Raw genomic sequence first — 21,016 nt, 5'->3', positions numbered from 1 at the left:
ATCAGTTAGATCTGAGCACTGTCCTGTGGAGGGTAGGAGGTGGTCAAGATGAAAACAGACCTGGATAGAGGCACAGAGGACTCAGTGATAACGGTAGAAAAGGTCTCAGTGAGTTTTAGGTGTCTGTGATGTACACTGCTGCTATTCTTTAGGATATGTTATCTTTTAAAGATCAAATTACCTGGCAAATTATTCTTCATGCTTTTCAGTTGTCCTTAAATTTAAACATACATGACTCTGTCTTGATTGAAGTAGTTGAGAGCCTTATTCTTTGGGTTGTAATAATTGCCAAAATACTATCTTCCATCCTTGCTGACATCCAATTTAGCTGCCTTTTCCTTTCTCAGTTTTATTTCAGACCCTCTAAAATGACAACTATAAAATCATATTAGAAAAAAATTTTTTACTGAACTTCTCACAGTCCATTAGGCATGTATTGAAATTTGTGAATAGTCAAAGTTGATTTGACATTAATGAAACCTGAACATGAACACATATACTTTTGATCTATATACCTATAGGCATCTGTAACCCATTAGGTGGTTTACAATAACGAAGGAATAGAGAGGTGAATAGCAAGTAATTGAACATGTGTGTGGTATTCTAAAATTTCATTTGAAACAAAATCATTAACTTCTGTCTTGAAGCAGAGTACTACATTTTCTTTTTTCTTTTTTTTTTTTTTAACTGAGGTATAATTCACATTTGATGGAATGCACACATCTTCAATATCCAGTTCAAGTAGTTCTGTCCATTTTATACACTGTAACTTCTACTAACGAGATAGAACATAATTTTTATCACCATAGAAAGTACCCTCATGCCCCTTTCCAGCCATTTCCTTTACACATTCTCCAAAAGCCACCACTTTCTTACTCCCTATTTCTGACACCATAGGTTTGTTTTGCCTATTCTTGGACTTGACATAAATGGTAACATAATGTTTCTGAGATTTGTCAGTGTTGTGTGTATCAGTGGTAGGTAGTATCAGTGGTTTCTCTCTCCAATTTGTGTATCTCATTTCCTCTTGATGGATATTTGGGCTATTTCTAGATTTGAGTTGTTAGGAATAAAGTTGTTATGAACGTTTTATGAGTCTTGTGTGGATAAGTGTTTTATTTCTCTTTATAAGTTCCTAAGAGTGGATTTACTGAGTCACAGGGTAAGATGTATGTTTAATTTTATTAAAAAGTTGCCAAACAGGTCTCCAGAGTGGTTTATGTGAGTTCTAGTTGCCAAATTTTAATGTTACCAAATTTTAGTGCCATCAGCCCTTTTTATTTTAGTCAAACTAAAGGATATAAAATGGTACCTCACTATAGTTTTAATTTGCCTTTTTTTTTTTTTTTGATGATTAAGGATGTTGAGTGCTTTGCATGCTCAGTGTGTCTGATTCTTTGCCACCCCCTGGACTTAGCCCACCAGGCTCCTCTGTCCATGGGATTTGCCAGGCAAGAATACTAGAATGGGTTGCCATCCTCTTCCAGGGATCGAACCGGGTCTCGCGCATTGCTGGCAGACGCTTTACCCTCTGAGCCACCAGGGAAGCCCCGAGGCTGCTTAGTATTGTTTTAATATAGAAAGCATTCAGTGGGGTCAAGGAATGGTCCTGAGGCCAGCCATCTTTTCAGGGTGAGGAAAGCCAATTTAGCCTTTATAAAGTTAGAGGATCTGCATGTACACATAATTGGTTTTGAAACTCTTACCAGTAAGTTCCCCCGTTTAAGTTACATGATTGGTCTGTTAATTTCTATATTCTCTTCTGTGGAAGGAAGCAGGAAGGCACCTGCCTCTGTTCAGCACGTGTGCGCGCACACACACACATATAAGGCTTCCCTGGTGGCTCAGATGGTAAAGAATCTGCCTGCAATGCAGGAGACCCAGGTTCAGTCCCTCGGTCGGGAAGATCCCCTGGAGAAGGGAATGGCAACTCACTCCATTATTCTTGCCTGGAAATTCCCATGGATAGAGGAGCCTGGAGGGCTACAGTCCACCGGGTCGCTAAGGGTCGGACACAACTGAGCGACTGACACATATATATACACGTAGACATATATATATAAAACCCATGCATTTTAGTTTTCATCTTTCTGCTACACTACTTCAGTCCAATCCTTTTTGACACACAGTTCCTGACTTTGTCTTGAAACAATTTCTAAGGTTGGTTCTTTTTTCTTGGTTATCAGATTATCAGATTTTATTGACCGGTAACACAATATAGTAACATTTTAAAAAGAACATCACCTTAATCATATTACTCTAATATAACTATTTTGTTTTTTCTCATTTCCTTCCAGGCTCTGTTCATCCACATACATATTTTTATGGTTGAAATCATAGCGTACGTGTCCTTTTCTGTGGTAACCAGTGGACACCGTGTTCTGTATGTGGGTCACCCTTGTTAGTAAAGACAAATAAAGCTGGAGATGGAGATGAGACCACTAGGGGACTTAGCAGTGGGAAACCTTGAAACTAAAGCTTGATTGAAATTGAAGTAGAAGACAGTTGAGATTTTCGAAGGTAGAGTTACCCTTCCATGGAAATGCAGGACAACTTTGGTTTCCTTATTCTTTTTCTTTTTAATGTATAACAGCTTTCAGTTCAATTCAGTTCAGTAACAGCTTTATTAAAATATAATTCACATATACAGTTCACGTGATGGAAAGAGCCGACTTATAGGAAAAGAACCTGAAGATAGGAAAGATTGAAGGCAGAAGAAGGGGACGACAGAGGATGAGATGGTTGGATGGCATCACTAATTCAATGGACATGAGTTTGGGCAAACTCCGGGAGATAGTGAAAGACAGGGAAGCCTGGTGTGCTTCAGTCCAGGAGGTCGAAAAGAGTCAGACATGACTGAGCAACTGAACGACAACAGCATACAGTTCACTCATTTAAAGTGTAAAAGACAGTGGATTTCAGTATATTCATAGAGTTGGGTAACTGTCACCACAATTCATTTTAGAACATTCTCATCACATCAAAAAGTAACCCCTTGCCCATTAGTAGTCACTACCCACTTCCTCCCAACCCCCCTAGCCGTAGGCAACTGTTGTACTTTTTGTCTATGAATTTGCCTGTTCTGGACATTTCATATAAATGGAATCATGCAATACATCATCTTTTGTGACAGACCTCTTTTGCCCTTATACTCTTTCTTGTTTTTCCTCTTTTTGCTTGTTTTCTATTTATTATTTCACCCTTTTAATAATTCACTTTGAGAATTGTACCACAGGCTAGGTTCCTCCACAGACATGCACCCTTTTTGATCTGTAGAGAGAGACACTCCCTCGGGTATGTGTGCTCAAACACACCTACTGTCTGAGGGAGGAACACAAACACACCAAGACACACTTAAAATCTAAGGTAATTGATACATGGAGATTACTCTTTAAAAATAACAGTTTTACATCTGGGCACATCTAAGCACTAATGTCACTACAAGTATGCACATGTGAACGTAATTCCTGAAGCGCATGTGAGAAAACGGGTAGAAATATGGTAAGCTGGGAGGAAATGAGGCATGAGTGGACAAGAGTGAATGAGAACTGATGGCAAGTTGAGTTTATTTCAAGTATATTCTCCTGGTGTTAAAACACTTCCTGAAACTTTCAATCTGTTAAATCAGTAGCAATCGTCTGATGTTTGTATTATTTAATATGTACCAATATATTGGCTCAGAGGTTAAAGCGTCTGCCTCCAATGCAGGAGACCGGGTTTGATCCCTGGGTCGGGAAGATCCCCTGGAGAAGGAAATGGCAACCCACTCCAGTATTCTTGCCTGGAGAATCCCATGGACGGAGGAGCCTGGTAGGCTACAGTCCACGGGGTTGCCAAGAGTCTGACGCGACTGAGTGATTTCACTTTCACTTATAGACTTGTATGTAAGATTGTTGTAGTTAGCTTAGATTTGATATAACCCCAGGATTTATTTTTGTTCATGGTGGGTGATTATTAACCCAAGTTAGTATTCTTAAAGAACTGTTTGTTTGTTTTTTTCCCCCCTTTGTCATAATGGCCTCTGGGCTACTTTGCTTGGCTTGAAGGTGGGATTGGAGGGGTGGTTGGGATGGGGGAGTGGGGAAGTAGGGAAGAAAGATTATTATGATTAGGAAAAATCAGTAAAGGATTATTTAAAAGTCAACCCCCTCCATTTGTTTGTCCCAAAGAACTACAGTATCTTAGAGAAGATGGTAGAACCATACACAGAAATGGACCTTGGTGGATTTACACATTTTTATCTCTGCCAAGCCCTCTGTGCAGCTACACCTGCTTTAGCTTTGCCAGTTTTGAGCCCCTGTTAGTCCTCCTTGTAAAGAGTCTCACTTCCTGTTCTCCTCTAAGACATCATTTGCTCTCCACCAGGGTACAGGTCTCGTCACTGCATTCAGCTTCTTAGTCAGCCTTCCCATCTGCCATTTCCTCTTGTCTATCTTTTCCCACTGCTAAATAGGAGTTCTGGCTTATAACTCCTTCTGAGTCAGATACCAGGGGAGCCTCTTCAAAGAAATGTTTGAACCAGTCCCCGAAAGAACGGGTCTCAACGTGAACAGAGGGTGAAAGGACATTTCAGGTGTAATGAGCAGTGTTATCTGAGGGCTGGAGGCAGAAGAGCAGGGAACCATGTTTACTTCGTTGCTGTAATACAGAGTATGTGAGGATCACGTCTTCCCCTTTAAGTTTCTTCCTTTCCTTTCCCTGGCTCCCTTCTCATCCTCCTCCCATCCCTTTTTAACATGTACTTTGATCTTCTAGCTTCAAATATAGCTCCGCCCTGCTATCTGGATATAAGATCCTTCCCTGATCACCCACAGTGATCTCTGAACTTCTGTAGCACTAATTGCTGGTACCATTCTTTTGTCAGTAATTTATATATTGCCTTGATTTAAAAAACAACACACACACACAAAAGCTTTATGTGCATGTCTCATTTTCCCAAAATAGAGTTTATTAATCAGGGTTCTTAGGTCTCAGAACACTACCCGCTTAAGCTAGCTTACTCGAAGGTATGGCAGAAAGGCTGGGAGTTATAGTGGGTGTTACCCAGTTAAGGCGCCTGAGCTCCTTGCACCGAACTACAGCTGGAACCCAGAGCAGGCACTTGGAAAGCCCCTGTCCTCCTCCCTCTGAACAGTTTGCATGGGCTCTCTTCAGCTTCTTTCTGTGCTTCCACTCCATTCCAGAGCAGTAATTTGGATTTTTTAAAATACCATCTGTCTTTGTAACTGAGTTTCTTGGTGCCCTCTTACATCTTACACCTGTGGCAAATGTCCCAGCCCTGCTCCATCCTCTCCTGACTTTCTCTGTTTTCCTTTGGCTTCTGCTTCCCCCTTAGCTTCAGCTTAATTTGTGACTTTGGCTTGCTATGAGGCTGCCTCCGGACTAGACTGGACGATATATGATCTCTCAACTTAGGTTTTGTTTCCCAGCTTTTCAGATTCCTGAAGATGGATTTGATCTTTCTTAGGCTAGGGGTACTCCCTGTACTGAACATCTGTGAGGAAGGAGACATTGTTATGGCTGTGTGCTTCAAAAGGCCTGAGGTAAGGGAGGTCTCAGACAAGGGGGTTTAGGGTTGGTCATCCCCAGCCATGCTTACTTTGGTACCAGAGGTCATTGTGTTTTTGTATCTGCACTGCATTTGGCAGATTGACAGCTAAAAAGTAGGTGTGTCTCTTTAGCATCAGTTTATTGCTATGACTTCTGGCCTGGAAAATCCCATGGACAGAGGAACCTGGTAGGCTACAGTCCAGGAGGTTGCAAAGAGTCGGACACGACTGAGCAACTTCACTTTCCACTTTCTGACCGTTAGAATTAACTTTGGAGCATAACAGGCAAATCAGGGCAATATTTTTAATATTAAAAATAAATTACCAAAGTTTGTTTTATCATCACTTGAAAGATTTCTCATTTTAGAGCAAATTAACTATTTTTTAAACATTTTTGAAATGTATTTCCTAGTTCAGAAGGAATAAAGGAGTAGAATGTTGATAATCAATTAAATAAAAAGCGATAATAAGTTTTTACTGACTCTGCCCCCAGTCCTGTTAGGACTGGTAAAATCAGGTCCTCCCATCATAGATCTCAAATCTTACTGAGTCCCACTCCCTTCTGATTTTGTTATACATTTAGTATCTGCTATGCTGCAAGCCCTGTACTGAGCTGATAATATAAAAATAAATGCCTGTCCTTAAAAGACTCTTGGCCTATGAAGAAAATAGATATTAAGCAACTGATTATATTATGAGATAAATGTTGATAGAAGTGTAGGCAAAGTGGTGACTTAACATCTCTCTTGTGCTGCTTTCTTTGTACATTTGTCATCTCTCACTTTTTTTATAATCTTTTTTTAGTCTTCATTGCTCTCACCCAGAATTTTCAATTAATTACTTGGATTATATGGATCTCAGTATGATATCTCATTTACCTAGCATGAACTAATGAAGCTATTCCTTTAAAATGAACTTTGAAGATAATGACTTTATTAGCCAAAATTTATCAAACATCTGCTCTATGTCAAGAACTGTTTTGATTTAGATGTATTCATTTGATGAATTAATATATCAGCTGCCTGAGATAGGTACTGTTGTTATTCTCATTTTACAGATGAGAAAACAGAGACAAAAGGTCACTCACTAGCTTGCCCAAGTTTGCAAAGTGAACTGTCTGTAAGAAGACTAAGTTCTTTTTAAAAATCTATTTTAAATGTCATTTTTGGTAAAATGCATTATAAAGCTCTTCCTGGTCTTAAATTCTTTTAAGATGATTTGGAGGATATAGAATTCAGAGTTCATTGTGTTCAGCTGAACATGCATACCCTTGTGCATCAGGTATTATTCTGTGCTGCTGATTTGCCTTCTGAGGTTGTTGGCAGTTTGGGGGTAGTTATATTAAATTGCCCCACACTTCTGTGTTTTTTTATGGTTCTTCCTTCTCTTTGCCTCCAGCTGTGGCTTCTTTTGCCAATTACTGCCGTTTCAGCAACTTGCTTCTGTTAGTATGTGGTGTGTAGTAACATAAAAGTAAAAACGTGGTAGAAAGTATTTGATAGAGGCAGCATGATAGAGTGTAGAAAACGGATTTTAGGGTCAGGTTCAAATCTCACATCCATTGTTGAGAAAGAAGTTGTGTATCCTTCGACAGGCTGTTTATCCTGAGCCTCAGTTTCATCATCTATGAAATGGGGATAGCAATATTTTAAATATTTTGCTATGAGGAGATGTATTTGCTAAAGTAGCTGACACATAACAGGTATGCAAATAAAAATTATTCCTTTATTTTTCTCTTCATTATGTTGGAGTATGACATATGGCCTCTTTGGTAATCTGAGAACTCAGATTAATGAAAGAAATTTGTTTCTAAGATGTAAGAAAGGTATAGACAGTCTTATTCTAACACTTAAAAATTTTAGTTTATAGTTGGCATCAAGTGTCCATTTGAATATTATCCTAAACTCCTGTTTTGGGTCTTATACTAAGCTCTTAGTAACCTCCTCCCCTTCTCTGCATTAAATTAAGTGGCCTTTACTCCTTTCTATGTGGCTTTCTTGACTTCCTTTGTCTGCTGTTAAAGGAAAAATGTCCCTAGCCCTTACTAAAAGAACGTATGCCAAGGCGGACATTATGACCTTGGGGACAGTAAACCAAGCTTCTTGACCAATAGCAATGATTTCTAAGATTTCCTTTCTTTCATCACTTCTGCTTTTTTCCAACTATCAACAGTCTTAAATATTAGTTTTTCTTTCCACCCCACCCCTTTCATTTCTCCTTTCTCCTGAACTATCCCCACTAGCTGCACAGTTCTATTTCATTAGTTTTATATGGTTTGGTTTTTATTGTATGTATATGTATTTCTCAAAGACTATATTTTGATAATTTTTATTATTTATTGGAAGCTCTACTATCGTAATATGATGAAAATTTTCGGCTTTTGCACCAGAGGTTTTGTACCTTCTGTCTTGAAATTCCAGTAAAAACCTGTGGTACCCTCTCCTTACGGGACTGTTAGATGCTTCACCACAAGCAAGTACGCCAGCTCAAGTCACCCCAAAGATTTTTAAACAGTTTTACTGAAGCATAATTTATGTATTGTAAAGTTTGTCCACTTTAAGTGTACAATTCAGTAACAGCAAATAACTTTCTCTTCTCAAAAAATATTGAGTGCTGTCTTTAGTCTATAGGAGGATAGTCATCTTGGCCTTCTCCCTTTCTGTTCCTGAGATCACTTGTGGTGGGCTGTGTGATCTTGCTCCTGGTTGCCAAGTGGTTACTTACATGTCTCCATCTGTTGATCATTGCTTCAGTTATTCACTTGGGATACCATAGTATCTCATCAACAGTGACGTTCTCTATGCTTGGGACACAAAGTCAAAGTGTTGCGATAGTGCTATTTTCTTGAAGAATGGCTCCTTTTTGGCATTAAGCAAGGGAACTCATTCTTTCCTGCCAGGTATTCTTCACCTGATGAGAATTATACCCTAATTCCTACCCCTTGAGACATCAGGACATGTTATGTAAATTGTAGGCATGTGCCTCTCCAGACATAACTGCTTCTCTATGTTAGTCTGAAAATTAATTGCTATGGCCGAGCTTGGTGTGTCCCTGGTCTGAAATTGATTAGGGTAAAATGAGTGGTGACCCTAAAAGTCACACGTGTGCTATTTCTCCAATGTTATGTATGAAATACTTCACCATGTAGGAGTAAGGCACAGTCCAAGGGGAGCATGTGTTCATAGCAGACAGGGCACCAGACACCTGAATTAATGAAAGTGCTGGGGCTAAATGGTGTGGTGCATCTTGAGCGTTGTTAACCTTCAGGGTGGAAAAGAGGCCAAGTAGCCTGGGAGGAGCTAGGAAAGGCTTTGAGGAAGATGGACTTGAGCTAATCTTTGAAGGGTATGCAAATTTGGATAGGATGGAGAAGTGAAATTTGGCACTGGGGTAGGGAGGATTGTTGAAGAGAAGTGCAGTCCATTTGGGGCAACAAATGAGCCACAGATGTAAAGGTGAACTTTAGGATATTTGTGTGACCTTGAGCCAGCTTGATTAGACCTGAAGATTCCTAATAATCCTTAGTTAAAAAGTAGAAAGGTGGAGTTTTAGGAAAATCACCCAACAAACTGTCAAAATACAAACCGTTAACAAATAAAAATGAATTCTAAGCAAACAAGTGTAATATAGAAGCACTGTTTGAGGAAGCGTAGTTGGGTAACTGTGATCAAGATCATTAGAGCAGGAAAGCAAAAGCTTACGTCAGGCAAGGAGTTCATTTGTCCCTAGGAAAGAGGGCTTGGTACAGCATTGTTTTCACTTCCTCTCTTTATGAGACTCCAGAAATTTTCCTAGGTACTGGAACCATTCTTGGGATGAGGCAGAGTCCAGAAACAGAAATCTTTAAAGGCCTGCACAGAACTTGGGGAAAGCTAAAGTGATTCCTCTTGATGTTTCCTTAGAGAAAAACACCCCAAAACTGGCCCCTTCCCAGTTTGAGTTTTAATTATATAAGGCCTTTGGTCCCAAGCTTCTGGAGCTTTGGAGAATTGATAATTATATATCTCTTTAAATGATTTTTACTATTGGTCTCATAAATTGTTAGGTTTTCCCCTTAATGTTCTGAAATTCTTTTAATAGTACTCTTTTTTTTAAATTTATTTTATTTTATTTTTTAGCTGTACAATATTGTACTGGTTTTGCCATATATCAACATGAATCTGCCACACTCTTTAATGAAACTTTTTGTTATGGCATGCATAAACTCAGAGGCAATATTTGTCACTGTTTTTCATACACAACTGCAAAGTAAAATGAATGATGTATTTGTTATTTAAATTAAAAATTACATGTGCGTGATACAGAACTCAAAAGGGACCGCTGGAGATCTAGTGCACACTCTCCCTGTTTCTTTAGTTCTCTAATTTGTCTCTGGTTCTTATGAGCCCTTCCAGAGTTGGTCCCAAGGCCCTTATTTTTAAAACTTGAGTGATCCTAGACTTTTAGAAAGACCTAGGGATCATTTGTTTACCATTAGTATTTTTTGTGGTAATAGAGAAAAGTGCCAGATTTGAGGAATGGACATGGATGAATTAATGGGGTTGAGTGACTCCTCTAAAATTTCTTAGACTATCATCTTCTGAAACTAAAGCATTTATGAAGCCTGTTTCCCAAACGCCTCTTTCCTAGATTCTAAATCTGTTTTCCCAATCTATTTTCCTTGTTCTAAAGTCTTTTCCCTAATATCTTCTAGTACTGTCCTATTTTTGAGTGTCTTGGTTTTAAATTTTAATTGAAATAGAGACAGAAGTTACTTGTACATTTATTTTAAAAAGAAAAAATGAACAAGGCAGAAGTGCATATGCTGCTTTATACTTCAGCATTTTTACTATATTAATAAAATTTGAATTTAATTTTGTAACTAAAATTCTTTTGCATTCATTCTTATGATTTATTATGTATTGGGAATTCATGTTTTCATAGAACCATTTCTAATTTTATTTTGGAAAAATAGGAAATTATCTCTAGAAATTTGCTTTATTTGGCAACTTATCAAGAAAGCATTTATTAATATGGTCATTCCACTTTAACTTCTTCTCTAGTGCATAACAACATAGGCCCATGTTTGACTTCATTATTTAGTTTTTTTGTTGTTTAATCTGTTCTTGTTTTCCAAGTCACTTTCCTAAAGTGTTTCACTTTATGGTTTTTGAGCTTACCTAGCATGATTCGGAGAAGGCAATGGCACCCCACTCCAGTACTCTTCCCTGGAAAATCCCATGGACGGAGGAGCCTGGTGGGCTGCAGTCCATGGGATCGCTAAGAGTCGGACACGACTGAGCGACTTCACTTTCACTTTTCACTTTCATGCACTGGAGAAGGAAATGGCAACCCACTCCAGTGTTCTTGCCTAGAGAATCCCAGGGACGGCGGAGCCTGGTGGGCTGCTGTCTATGGGGTCGCACAGAATCGGACACGACTGAAACGACTTAGCAGCAGCAGCAGCAGCATGATTCAGCGCTCATATTTTCCCTTTCTGCTTATACATTGTTCATCTTGACAGCGATAAGGGCAAGTTACTATTTTTTCCCTCAAGTTTGGTTAGTATTTCTTTAAGATCACAGACATTAGAGCTAGAAGAGGCCTGAGGACATTGGAGTTGGGAATAAAGTTAATAGGCTTCATCCCTTTGCCACTTCTCATCTGTTGGTAGTGGCTGCCTGAAGACTGAGGAGAGTTTACGCTGACTGGGAGAAGACGGTTTGATTTGCTGTGTCTGGACCTGGAGGAGTCTATTGTCAGAACTAAGACATATCTTGGTTATTCCTCATCTAGCCTGAAAAACTGAGAAGGGAAGTAACTTGCTCAAAGTCACAGAGCCCTTACGTCCATGGATCTACTGACCGCCAATGTTTGGAACTAAATGCTAAGCTTTTCTCTCCCCAAGAATTCTGGATTACTTTCTGTATTTTTTGGTTTGTGTTTGTTTTTTTCTCCTTGAGGGATAACTGAATTCTATTAAGTATTGGGTTGGCCAAAAAGTTTGCTTATTTTTTCCATACCATGGCTCTAGTTGTGCTCAGTTGTCTTTAACTTCATTTAAGACAGTTTTGTTAGATTGTATTGTGACAGCTGTTATATCAGTGTGGCATTTAAAAAAAAAAACAAAATAGGTCAGTTTTTATGTAGCCATTTTAATATTGAAGGTGGAAGGAAAAAAGCATTTTCAGCATATTATGCTATATTATTTCAAGAAAGGTAAAAACACAATTGAAATGTGAAAAAAGATTTGTGCAGCATATGGAGAAGGTACTATGATTGAACATGTCCAAAGTGGTTTGTGAAGTTTCATGGTAGACATTTCTCACTGAACAGTGCTCCAGTCAGTTGACACTGATAGTGATCAGATAGAACAGTCAGCATTATACCATGTGGGAGATAGCCAACATACTCAAATCATCCAAATCAAGCACTGAGAATCATTTGCACCAGCTTGGTTATGTTTATCGGTGGTTATGTTAATGGTTTTCACATAAGTTAAGTGAAAAACCTTGATTGTATTTCTGCATGTGATTCTCTAAAACATAATGAGAATGTTCTGTTTTTAAAACAAATTGTGATGGCGATGAAAACTGGATACTGTACAATAATGTGAAACAGACAGATGGTGGGGAAGTGCAGTGAACCACCACCAACCACACCAAAGATTGGTCTTCATCTGAAGAAGTTGATATTATGTACGTAGTGGATTATGTACATAGGGAGTCCTCTATTATGAGCTCCTTCTGAAAAACCAAATGATTCATTCCAATAAGTACTGCTCCCGGTTAGACCAACTCAAAGCAGCACTCTATGAGAAGTGTCCAGAATTAGTCAACAGAAAACCCAAAATCTTCTGTCAAGATAAAGCAAGATTGCATGTTTCTTTGATGACTAGGCAAACACTATTACAGCTTGGCTGGGAAGTTCTGATTCGTTTGTTCTATTCACCAGACGTTGTACCTTCAGAGTCCATTTATTTTGGTCTTTACCATGTTCTCTAAATGGAAAAAAATTCAATTCTCTGGAAGATTGTAAAAAGTACCTGGAACACTTCTTTGCTCAAAAAGATAAAATGTTTTATAAAGATGGAATTATGAAGTTCCTTGAAAAATGACAGAAGGTAGTGAAACAAAATGGTGAATATGTTGTTCAATGAGATTCTTGGTGAAAATGAAAAATGTATCTTTTATTTTTACTTGAAAACCCAAGGAACTTTTTTGCTAACCCAATACTTCAATTTTTCATTTTCCCTGTTGTGTCTTCCGAAAAGACTCAGAAGTTTTCATCAGGCAGTTTAGAAATAAAATTTTCCTCATTCTAGGAAAGAAAGGGGACTTGAGTTATAGTCTAGCTAAAACTGAGAACTTTCTTTTCACTTATTTTTAAGACTGAAAAGTTTTCCTATTAAACTTTTAAAACTTGCTATATTATCCTCATTACAATACAACCAGACCTACCCTCCAAAAAAGGTAGGGGAAAGTAGAATTTTATTAGAAAGAATGAATTTTATTAGAGATTGTTGGTTCAAAACAAAATCCGGTCTGAAAGGATTAAAACACTAGCAGTTATATCACCTGTACTAGTTGACATTTTGGGCAAGATTGTGCATTATTTTGTAATTACAGATACAAGTATCACGGTACACAACACAGATAACAATAGTAGCTGTATTCTGTGTGTATGTTATGGATATGGGCTTACTTTGATGGCTTCAGTTCAGTTCAGTCGCTCAGTCATGTCCAACTCTTTGCGACCCCATGAATCGCAGCACGCCAGGCCTCCCTGTCCATCACCAACTCCCAGAGTTCACTCAGACTCACGTCCATCGAGTCAGTGATGCCATCCAGCCATCTCATCCTCTGTCATCCCCTTCTCCTTCTGCCCCAAATCTCTCCCAGCATCAGAGTCTTTTCCAATGAGTCAACTATTCACATGAGGTGGCCAAAGCACTGGAGTTTCAGCCTTAGCATCATTCCTTCCAAAGAAATCCCTGGGCTGATCTCCTTCAGAATGGACTGGTTGGATCTCCTTGCAGTCCAAGGGACTCTCAAGAGTCTTCAACACCACAGTTCAAAAGCATCAATTCTTCGGCGCTCAGCCTTCTTCACAGTCCAACTCTCACATCCATACATGACCACTGGAAAAACCATAGCCTTGACCAGACGGACCTTTGCTGGCAAAGTAATGTCTCTGCTTTTCAACGTGCTATCTAGGTTGGTCATAACTTTCCTTCCAAGGAGTAAGCGTCTTTTAATTTCATGGCTGCAGTCACCATCTGCAGTGATTTTGGAGCTCCCAAAAATAAAGTCTGACACTGTTTCCCCATCTATTTCCTGTGAAGTGATGGGACCAGATGCCATGATCTTTGTTTTCTGAATGTTGAGCTTTAAGCTAACTTTTTCACTCTCCACTTTCATTTTCATCAAGAGGCTTTTTAGCTCCTCTTCATTTTCTGCCATAAGGGTGGTGTCATCTGCATATCTGAGGTTTTTGATATTTCTCCCGGCAATCTTGATTCCAGCTGTGCTTCTTCCAGCCCAGCGTTTCTCATGATGTACTCTGCATATAAGTTAAAGAAGCAGGGTGACAATATACAGCCTTGACGTACTCCTTTTCCTATTTGGAACCATTCTGTTGTTCCATGTCCAGTTCGAACTGTTGCTTCCTGACCTGCATATAGGTTTCTCAAGAGGCAAGTAAGGTGATCTGGTATTCCCATCTCTTTCAGAATTTTCCACAGTTTATTGTGATCCACACAGTAAAAGGCTTTGGCATAGTCAATAAAGCAGAAATAGATGTTTTTCTGGAACTCTCTTGGTTTTTAAGCTTTTTTGATGGCTTAGATTAGTTCTAATAATTCCTTAGAGCACTTTGTCCCATGTTTTACCAAAACCTTCACTTTTTTAAGTCTCACAAATGCTGAGACAGCTTTCACACAAAGTATTTTGATGCCTTATTAAAAATGTTAGTCAGCAGGTCTGCAAGTATTGATAGCAACACTTATGTACATCTTCATATAGTCACATTTTTTTGAGAATAGTGGATTTATCCCAGGATAGTTTCCTCATTCAGAAGTATATTTTTCTATAGAAACACATTTTCAGTTAAACAGTGAATGATGTACTTCTTAATCCTTTTCTGTGGCACAATTATTGATACATAGCATTGCTGTAGGATAGGGTTGTATATACCAGTGGATGTTAAAAGGGAGTGGAGAAGGAGAAGTGAAGAGACATCCCAGTGATGGGTTCATCTAATGTACCACCTGGGCTGTACTCTTAGGATGGAAAGTGGCAAGAGGGTCTGAGGGAGAATCAGATTTACTTTCATTGTGTGCCCCGCTTGCTGGTCTCCACATTGGCATATTGAGAGAGCTCAGCAGTGTATCTGAAGAAAACTTTACAGTGTTGAGTTTGAATCTGCATTTATCATTAAATCTGCAGTTGAATATTATGGCCTCTGTGCCCTGTTTTTGCCATGTCTTTGATTCTTATGATCTTTAGATTTCAGTTTGACAAATGTTATATATTAATGCATATACATGGAATCTAGAAAAATGGTTCAGATGAACTTATTAGCAGAGCAGGAATGGAGACGCAGAGGTGAAGAAAAGACATGTGGACACAGCAGGGGAAGGAAAGGGTAGGGCAAATTTGGAGATTATCATTGACATATATACACTACCATGTGTAAAATAGCTAGCTAGTGGGAAGATGCATATAGCACAGGAAGCTCAACTTGGTGCTCTGTGATGACCTAGCAAGATGGGATGTGGGGTGGGGTGGGAGGGAGGCTCAAGAGGGAGGAGATATATGTATACATATCGCTGATTCACTTTGTTGTACAGCAAAAACTGACACTACATTGTAAAGCAATTATACTCCAATAATAAAATTTTTAAAAAAATCCAGTTTGATATACAAGCAGCTCATGCAGCTCAATATCAGAAAAATAAATGACCCAATCAAAAAATGGGCTGAAGAACTAAACAGACATTTCTCCAAAGAAGACATACAGATGGCTAACAAACACATGAAAAGATGCTCAACATCACTCATCAGATAAATGCAAATCAAAGCCACAATGAGGTACCATCTCACGCCAGTCAGAATGGCTGCTATCAAAAAGTCTACAAACAATAAATGCTGGAGAGGGTGTGGAGAAAAGGGAACCCTCTTACACTGTTGATGGGAATGTAAGCTAGTACAGCCACTATGCAGAACAATGTGGAGATTCCTTAAAAAACTGGAAATAGAACTGCCATACGACCCAGCAGCCCCACTGCTGAGCATACAAACCAAAGAAACCAGAATTGAAAGAAACATGTGCATCCCAATGCTCATTGCAGCACTGTTTACAATAGCTAGGACATGGAAGCAACCTAGATGTCCATCAGCAGACGAATGGATAAGAAAGCTTTGGTACATATTTACAATGGAATATTACTCAACTATTAAGAAGAACGCATTTGAATCAGTTCTAGTGAGGTGGATGAAACTGGAGCCTATTAGACAGAGTGAAGTAATAAGTCAGAAAGAAAAACACTGATACAGTATATTAACGCATATATATGTAATTTAGAAAGATGGTAATGAAGACCCTATATGTGAGATAGCACAAGAGACACAGATGTAAAGAACAGACTTTTGGACTGTGTGGGAGAAGGCAAGGGTGGAATGATTTGAGAATAGTATTCAAACATTTATATTACCATATGTGAAATAGATGACCAGTCCAAGTTCAATCATGAAGCAGGGCACTCAAAGCCAGTGCACTGGGACAACCCAGAGGGATGGGATGGGGAGGGGGGTTCGGGATGGGGGACACATGTACACCCGTGACTGATTCGTGTCAATGTATGGCAGAAACTACCACAATATTGTAAAGTAATTAGCCTCCAATTCAAATAAATAAATTAATTTTTAAAAATTCCAGTTTGAGAAACATAAAATGGGGAGAGAGAATAGCAATCTGTTTATGGAATTATCTGAAATTCTTTTCCTTTCATTTTCATGGTCCTTTTCCTCTCCCTATATCCCACCCGCTTACGTCCAGTGTATGCCTTCTCCTGGACAGCACATTAAATGTAATTGGCACTTAATAAATGTATACAAATACATTTACTGATTTGAAGATGGGGAAATTGGTAAGGCTGAAAAGGAGTTTTTCAGAATGAAGGAAAAAATCTGGTCTGAAGCCCAAGAAATTCAAAAGGGTGAGACTGAGGAAAGATGTTGCTGTTCACCTTTTTGCTCACTGCATAAAACTCAGCTTGATCTCAGCATGATTTCTTTTAGATCTAGCCTAGTTTATTTTAGGATTTAGTATCTAGTTCATTGCTTACTAACTCGGTGTATTAAGAAAATTCTTGCGAGAGGAAGAATGAGTCATAGCAATACTTCCCTTGGGAGAGAGAGAGAGAAAACTCTCAGTCTCTCCATTGTATACTTGGAGTGAATGCAGCATTTTGACTGATGGCTGAGCACTGATACGCTTTTCCTGCAAGTCACCTCATATTTGGTTTTGTCCGCAGTGTGACTGGTAGAAGGATCCTTTAGGTTAACCAACAGAGATAAAGAGCTCTGTAACCTTAATACCCTGAGAGACTTGTTTATGATGTCATTTCTATTTTAAGGTTTTTTTGAGTTTACAGTAACTTTTAGAAAAGCTTGAACATTTCCTTGTTTACCCAGTCCATTAAACAAACCAAAAAGAAGACTGAAAAATATTTGGTACTTATAAACTGGGTTTGCTAAGGGCGTGGTTGATGTGGCATTCATCCAAATAGAGTGGGTTCCTTTCTGACCTTGCCTTGGATCTCTGATGCTGCAACTACACCAAGAATAGATCGAGAGGAGGTGGGCTACAACTGGGAGCTGGCTTGGCTACTTTGAACCAGAAAAGGAAGTGGGGGTGCTCCCATAGGAGCCACAAGGTCTCTCAGTAGAGTCTTGTTGAAAGATTGTTTTTGAAGTGGTATGAATAACCTATGAAGTATTTCTCCTAATAGTCACAGAAATGACCTGGTTGCTTTTGCCCTTAAGGTCACACTGGATAACCTGCTTCCAGTTTAATCTCTTTTTTGTTCTGGCCCTAACAAGTTTTTCTGGACTGCCCTCAGTCTCCAGACTTTATATTCTTTCCTTGTGCTTTTGGGGTGGGTCTGTAGACCTCATTTTTTAAAAAAAATCAAGATAACATCAGTTACAATGGCAAGAAAGAGCTGCTTAACTAATCTCCTACTTAGTGAAGGTTGGTAAGTTTCCATGGAACTTTTACACAGAATAATCAACTACCATTTTCTCAAACTTCTGTGTGCTGAGCAACTTCCTCACTCAGATGTACCCACATCTAGGTCAACTGTAGCATCCTGTGAATGCCACAAAAATCATTATTTAACACTCTGCCTTTTATGCTTCATGGTATAAAAGAGGCAGTGAACAGAATAGAAAGATTTAACATCCAATTATTTCCTTTAAAAAATGTCTTATTTACTACAAAAGTAATATACATTATATACACCTAAAATAAAATGGTTTTTATTTTTTAGAAGGTAAATATGGTATGCATAGTATTTTGGACACAGTGGTGTCCAAAGTACATTTTTTGGTTATACTGTTATCTAGAATCATAAGCTCATAAAAAGGAAATGACCTGTGAGACTTTTAAACTCCTGCAGTTGAGGAATCTGCTGCACAGTATTCCTAACAGATATTCCTGTGCTTTAGCAAATGCCAGGAATAGAGGACTTTCTTTACTCCAGCCTTCTCCATCAAAGGGAATGTTCCTCAAACCAGCAGAGTTGAAACTCAGGGCTGACACTAAATAGGACAGATTTAGATGCTTTAAATGTTAGAGATAGCTTATTTTAAAATTGTTTCCAGGTTATTTTTGAAGCCAGGCCCAAACAAGAATGAAAAAGGAATGTTGATTTGAATTTTTTTTAACCAAAACATACTGAATCAGATACTTAACAAGTTTTGGATGATGAACCATATTCAATTCAAAAGACTAATAGATATGTATCCAGAGAGAATATTTTGATCCTGAGTACTGTTATCTAATATGTATCAACATTGAAATACTTTTATTGGTTAAAAAGAAATGTGTAGTCATTAAATTTTCTTTAGCATAAAAGGATAAGACTACCAGCCAATAGTCAGTACCTGAAACAAAAGACAAACCTGAATTTAATACCTACTGTAATTAGAGAGAGAGCTATGCTAGCTAAACACAGTGTCTCTGAGCAGAGGATACCAATTTCTTATATATGGTTTTTGGAAAGAGTGGAAATATGGGACTGGCAATTGCTACACCATTGTGGTGTGGGTATTCTAAACTGGTTGACTCAATTTGCATTCTGTTAGCAAATTATGCATATCAGTTGCTCCACATCCTTGCCAGTATTTGATATTGTCATTCTTAACAGTACTTGGTATTGTCATTCTTTTTTGTTTTGGCTATGCTTGTAGGTATTAGTATTTTTATTTTGAAAAAGGCAAATTTTGAGGAAAAAAAGCTAAAAATACAGAGTTAGCTCAATCAAATGTTAATTTTCCTATTAATTTTTAGCTTAATTTATTTGCTTCTTAGTAAATAAGCCTGGATTTATTTCTTAAGCAACTTCTTAACTTATATTTGATCTAGGAAGAAACATCCTGAACAAAGCTACTGTCCTTTAAAGGTAAAAGGTTAGTGTTTCAGTAATCCTGAATGACTCCAGGTTGACTTAACGTGACTTTCGTAAGTTTACCCTTAGTCTTAAGATTAGATATGTTTGTTATTTTTTAGTTTTGGCCTGTGCCATGATGTATTCTTGATGTAGCACGAAACAAAGCAAAGTCCTTGATGGAATATAGTTTAGGTTTTAGTGACAAGATATAGATAATACATAGCATGTTAGATAATATAGAGAGAAATATAGGGTAAGAAAGTAGAGAATGCCTCGTACAGTAGTGGAGGAGCCTGTGGGAGTTGTTATTTTATATGTAGTGGACAGAGAACTCCTCTCAAATCAGTTGATATTTAAGCAGAGATTTTTTTTCTTAATATATTTATTTTATTGAAGTATAGTTGACTTACAGTGTTTCAGGTACACAGCAAGGTGAATCAGTTACACATGTGCATATATTATTTTCCATTATAGGTTATTACAAGATACTGACTATAGTTCCTGTGCAATACAGCAAACTTTTGTTGCTTGTTAAGCAAAGATCTTAAAGAAGTGAAACAACAGGTCATTTAGCCGTTTTAAGGAAGATTTTTCCAGGTAGAAGGAACAGCAAGTGGAAAAGCCCTCAGGCAGGAGTACGCCTGGTTTGTTGGAGGAAGAACAAGAAGATAAATGTTGCTCAAGTGATGTGAACAAAGTGAAGAATGATTGGAGATGTGTTGGGACTTGGGTTGGGGGAGCTGGGATGTTGTACAGCTGTGTGGATCATTGGAAAGCCATTTGGTTTTTATTCTGATTGAGATGAGATGACATTAGAAGATGTGAGCAGCACAGTTAATGGAATCCAGCCAATTCACACAAGAACCTATACACAAATGTTCATAGATACTTTATTTGTAATAGTCAAGAACTGTCTTTCAACATCTGAATGGTTAAACTGCAGAAAATACATACCATGGAATATAACTTTTTAAAGTGAACTATTGATACAGAACATCTTGGATGAATCTTTAGGAATTTATGCTTAATGATAAAAGCCAGATCCCTAAGGTTGCATATTGTGTGATTCTATGTATATAACCTTTTTTAAAATGACTTAATTTTAGAAATGGAGGGCATTTCTTAATTTTAGAAATGGAGGGCATCAAATGTTGTTTGATAGAATTAGAGAAGGAGATGGGTGTGGTTATAAAAGGATAACATGGGGAATCTTTGTGATGTTGAAACTATTCAGTATCTTGACTGTAGTGGTAGGCACACAAACCTAAAAGATAATAAAATTGTATGGAACATACTATACACATATACACAAATATGAGCATAAGTAAAACTGGAAAATCAGACTAAGATCAGTGGGCTATGTCAGTGTCAGTATGTTCATTGTGATATACTATAGCTTTGCAAAATGTTCAGTTCAGTCGCTCAGTTGTGTCCAACTCTTTGCGACCCCATGAACTGCCACACACCAGGTCTCCCTGTCCATCACCAACTCCTGGAGTCCACCCAAACCCATGTCCATTGAATCTGTGATGCCATCCACCCATCTCATCCTCTGTCGTCCCCTTCTCCTCCTGTCCTCAATCTTTCCCAGCATCAGGGTCTTTTCCAGTGAGTCAGCTCTTCGCATCAGGTGGCCAAAGTATTGGAGTTTCAGCTTCAACATCAGTCCTACCAATGAACATCCAAGACTGATCTCCTTTAGGATTGACTGGTTGGATCTCCCTGCAGTCCAGGGGACTCTCAAGAGTCTTCTCCGACACCACAGTTCAAAAGCATCAATTCTTTGGCGCTCAGCTTTCTTCACAGTCCAACT

The 21,016-nt window shown here is 38.4% G+C and overlaps 1 protein-coding gene across 3 annotated transcripts in view; it reads left to right on the top strand.

The window, feature by feature from the left end:
- TMOD3 (tropomodulin 3) overlaps positions 1-21,016 on the top strand; it is an 87,518-nt gene that overhangs the window by 2,935 nt on the left and 63,567 nt on the right. The gene's annotated exons all lie outside the window — the stretch shown is intronic.

Source organism: Bubalus kerabau, chromosome 10, assembly GCF_029407905.1.
Source record: "Bubalus kerabau isolate K-KA32 ecotype Philippines breed swamp buffalo chromosome 10, PCC_UOA_SB_1v2, whole genome shotgun sequence".
In the NCBI taxonomy this organism is placed as follows: Eukaryota; Metazoa; Chordata; class Mammalia; order Artiodactyla; family Bovidae; genus Bubalus; species Bubalus kerabau.
The sequence above is the reverse complement of the archived record's forward strand: the minus strand, read 5'-3'. Positions and strand labels throughout refer to the sequence as shown.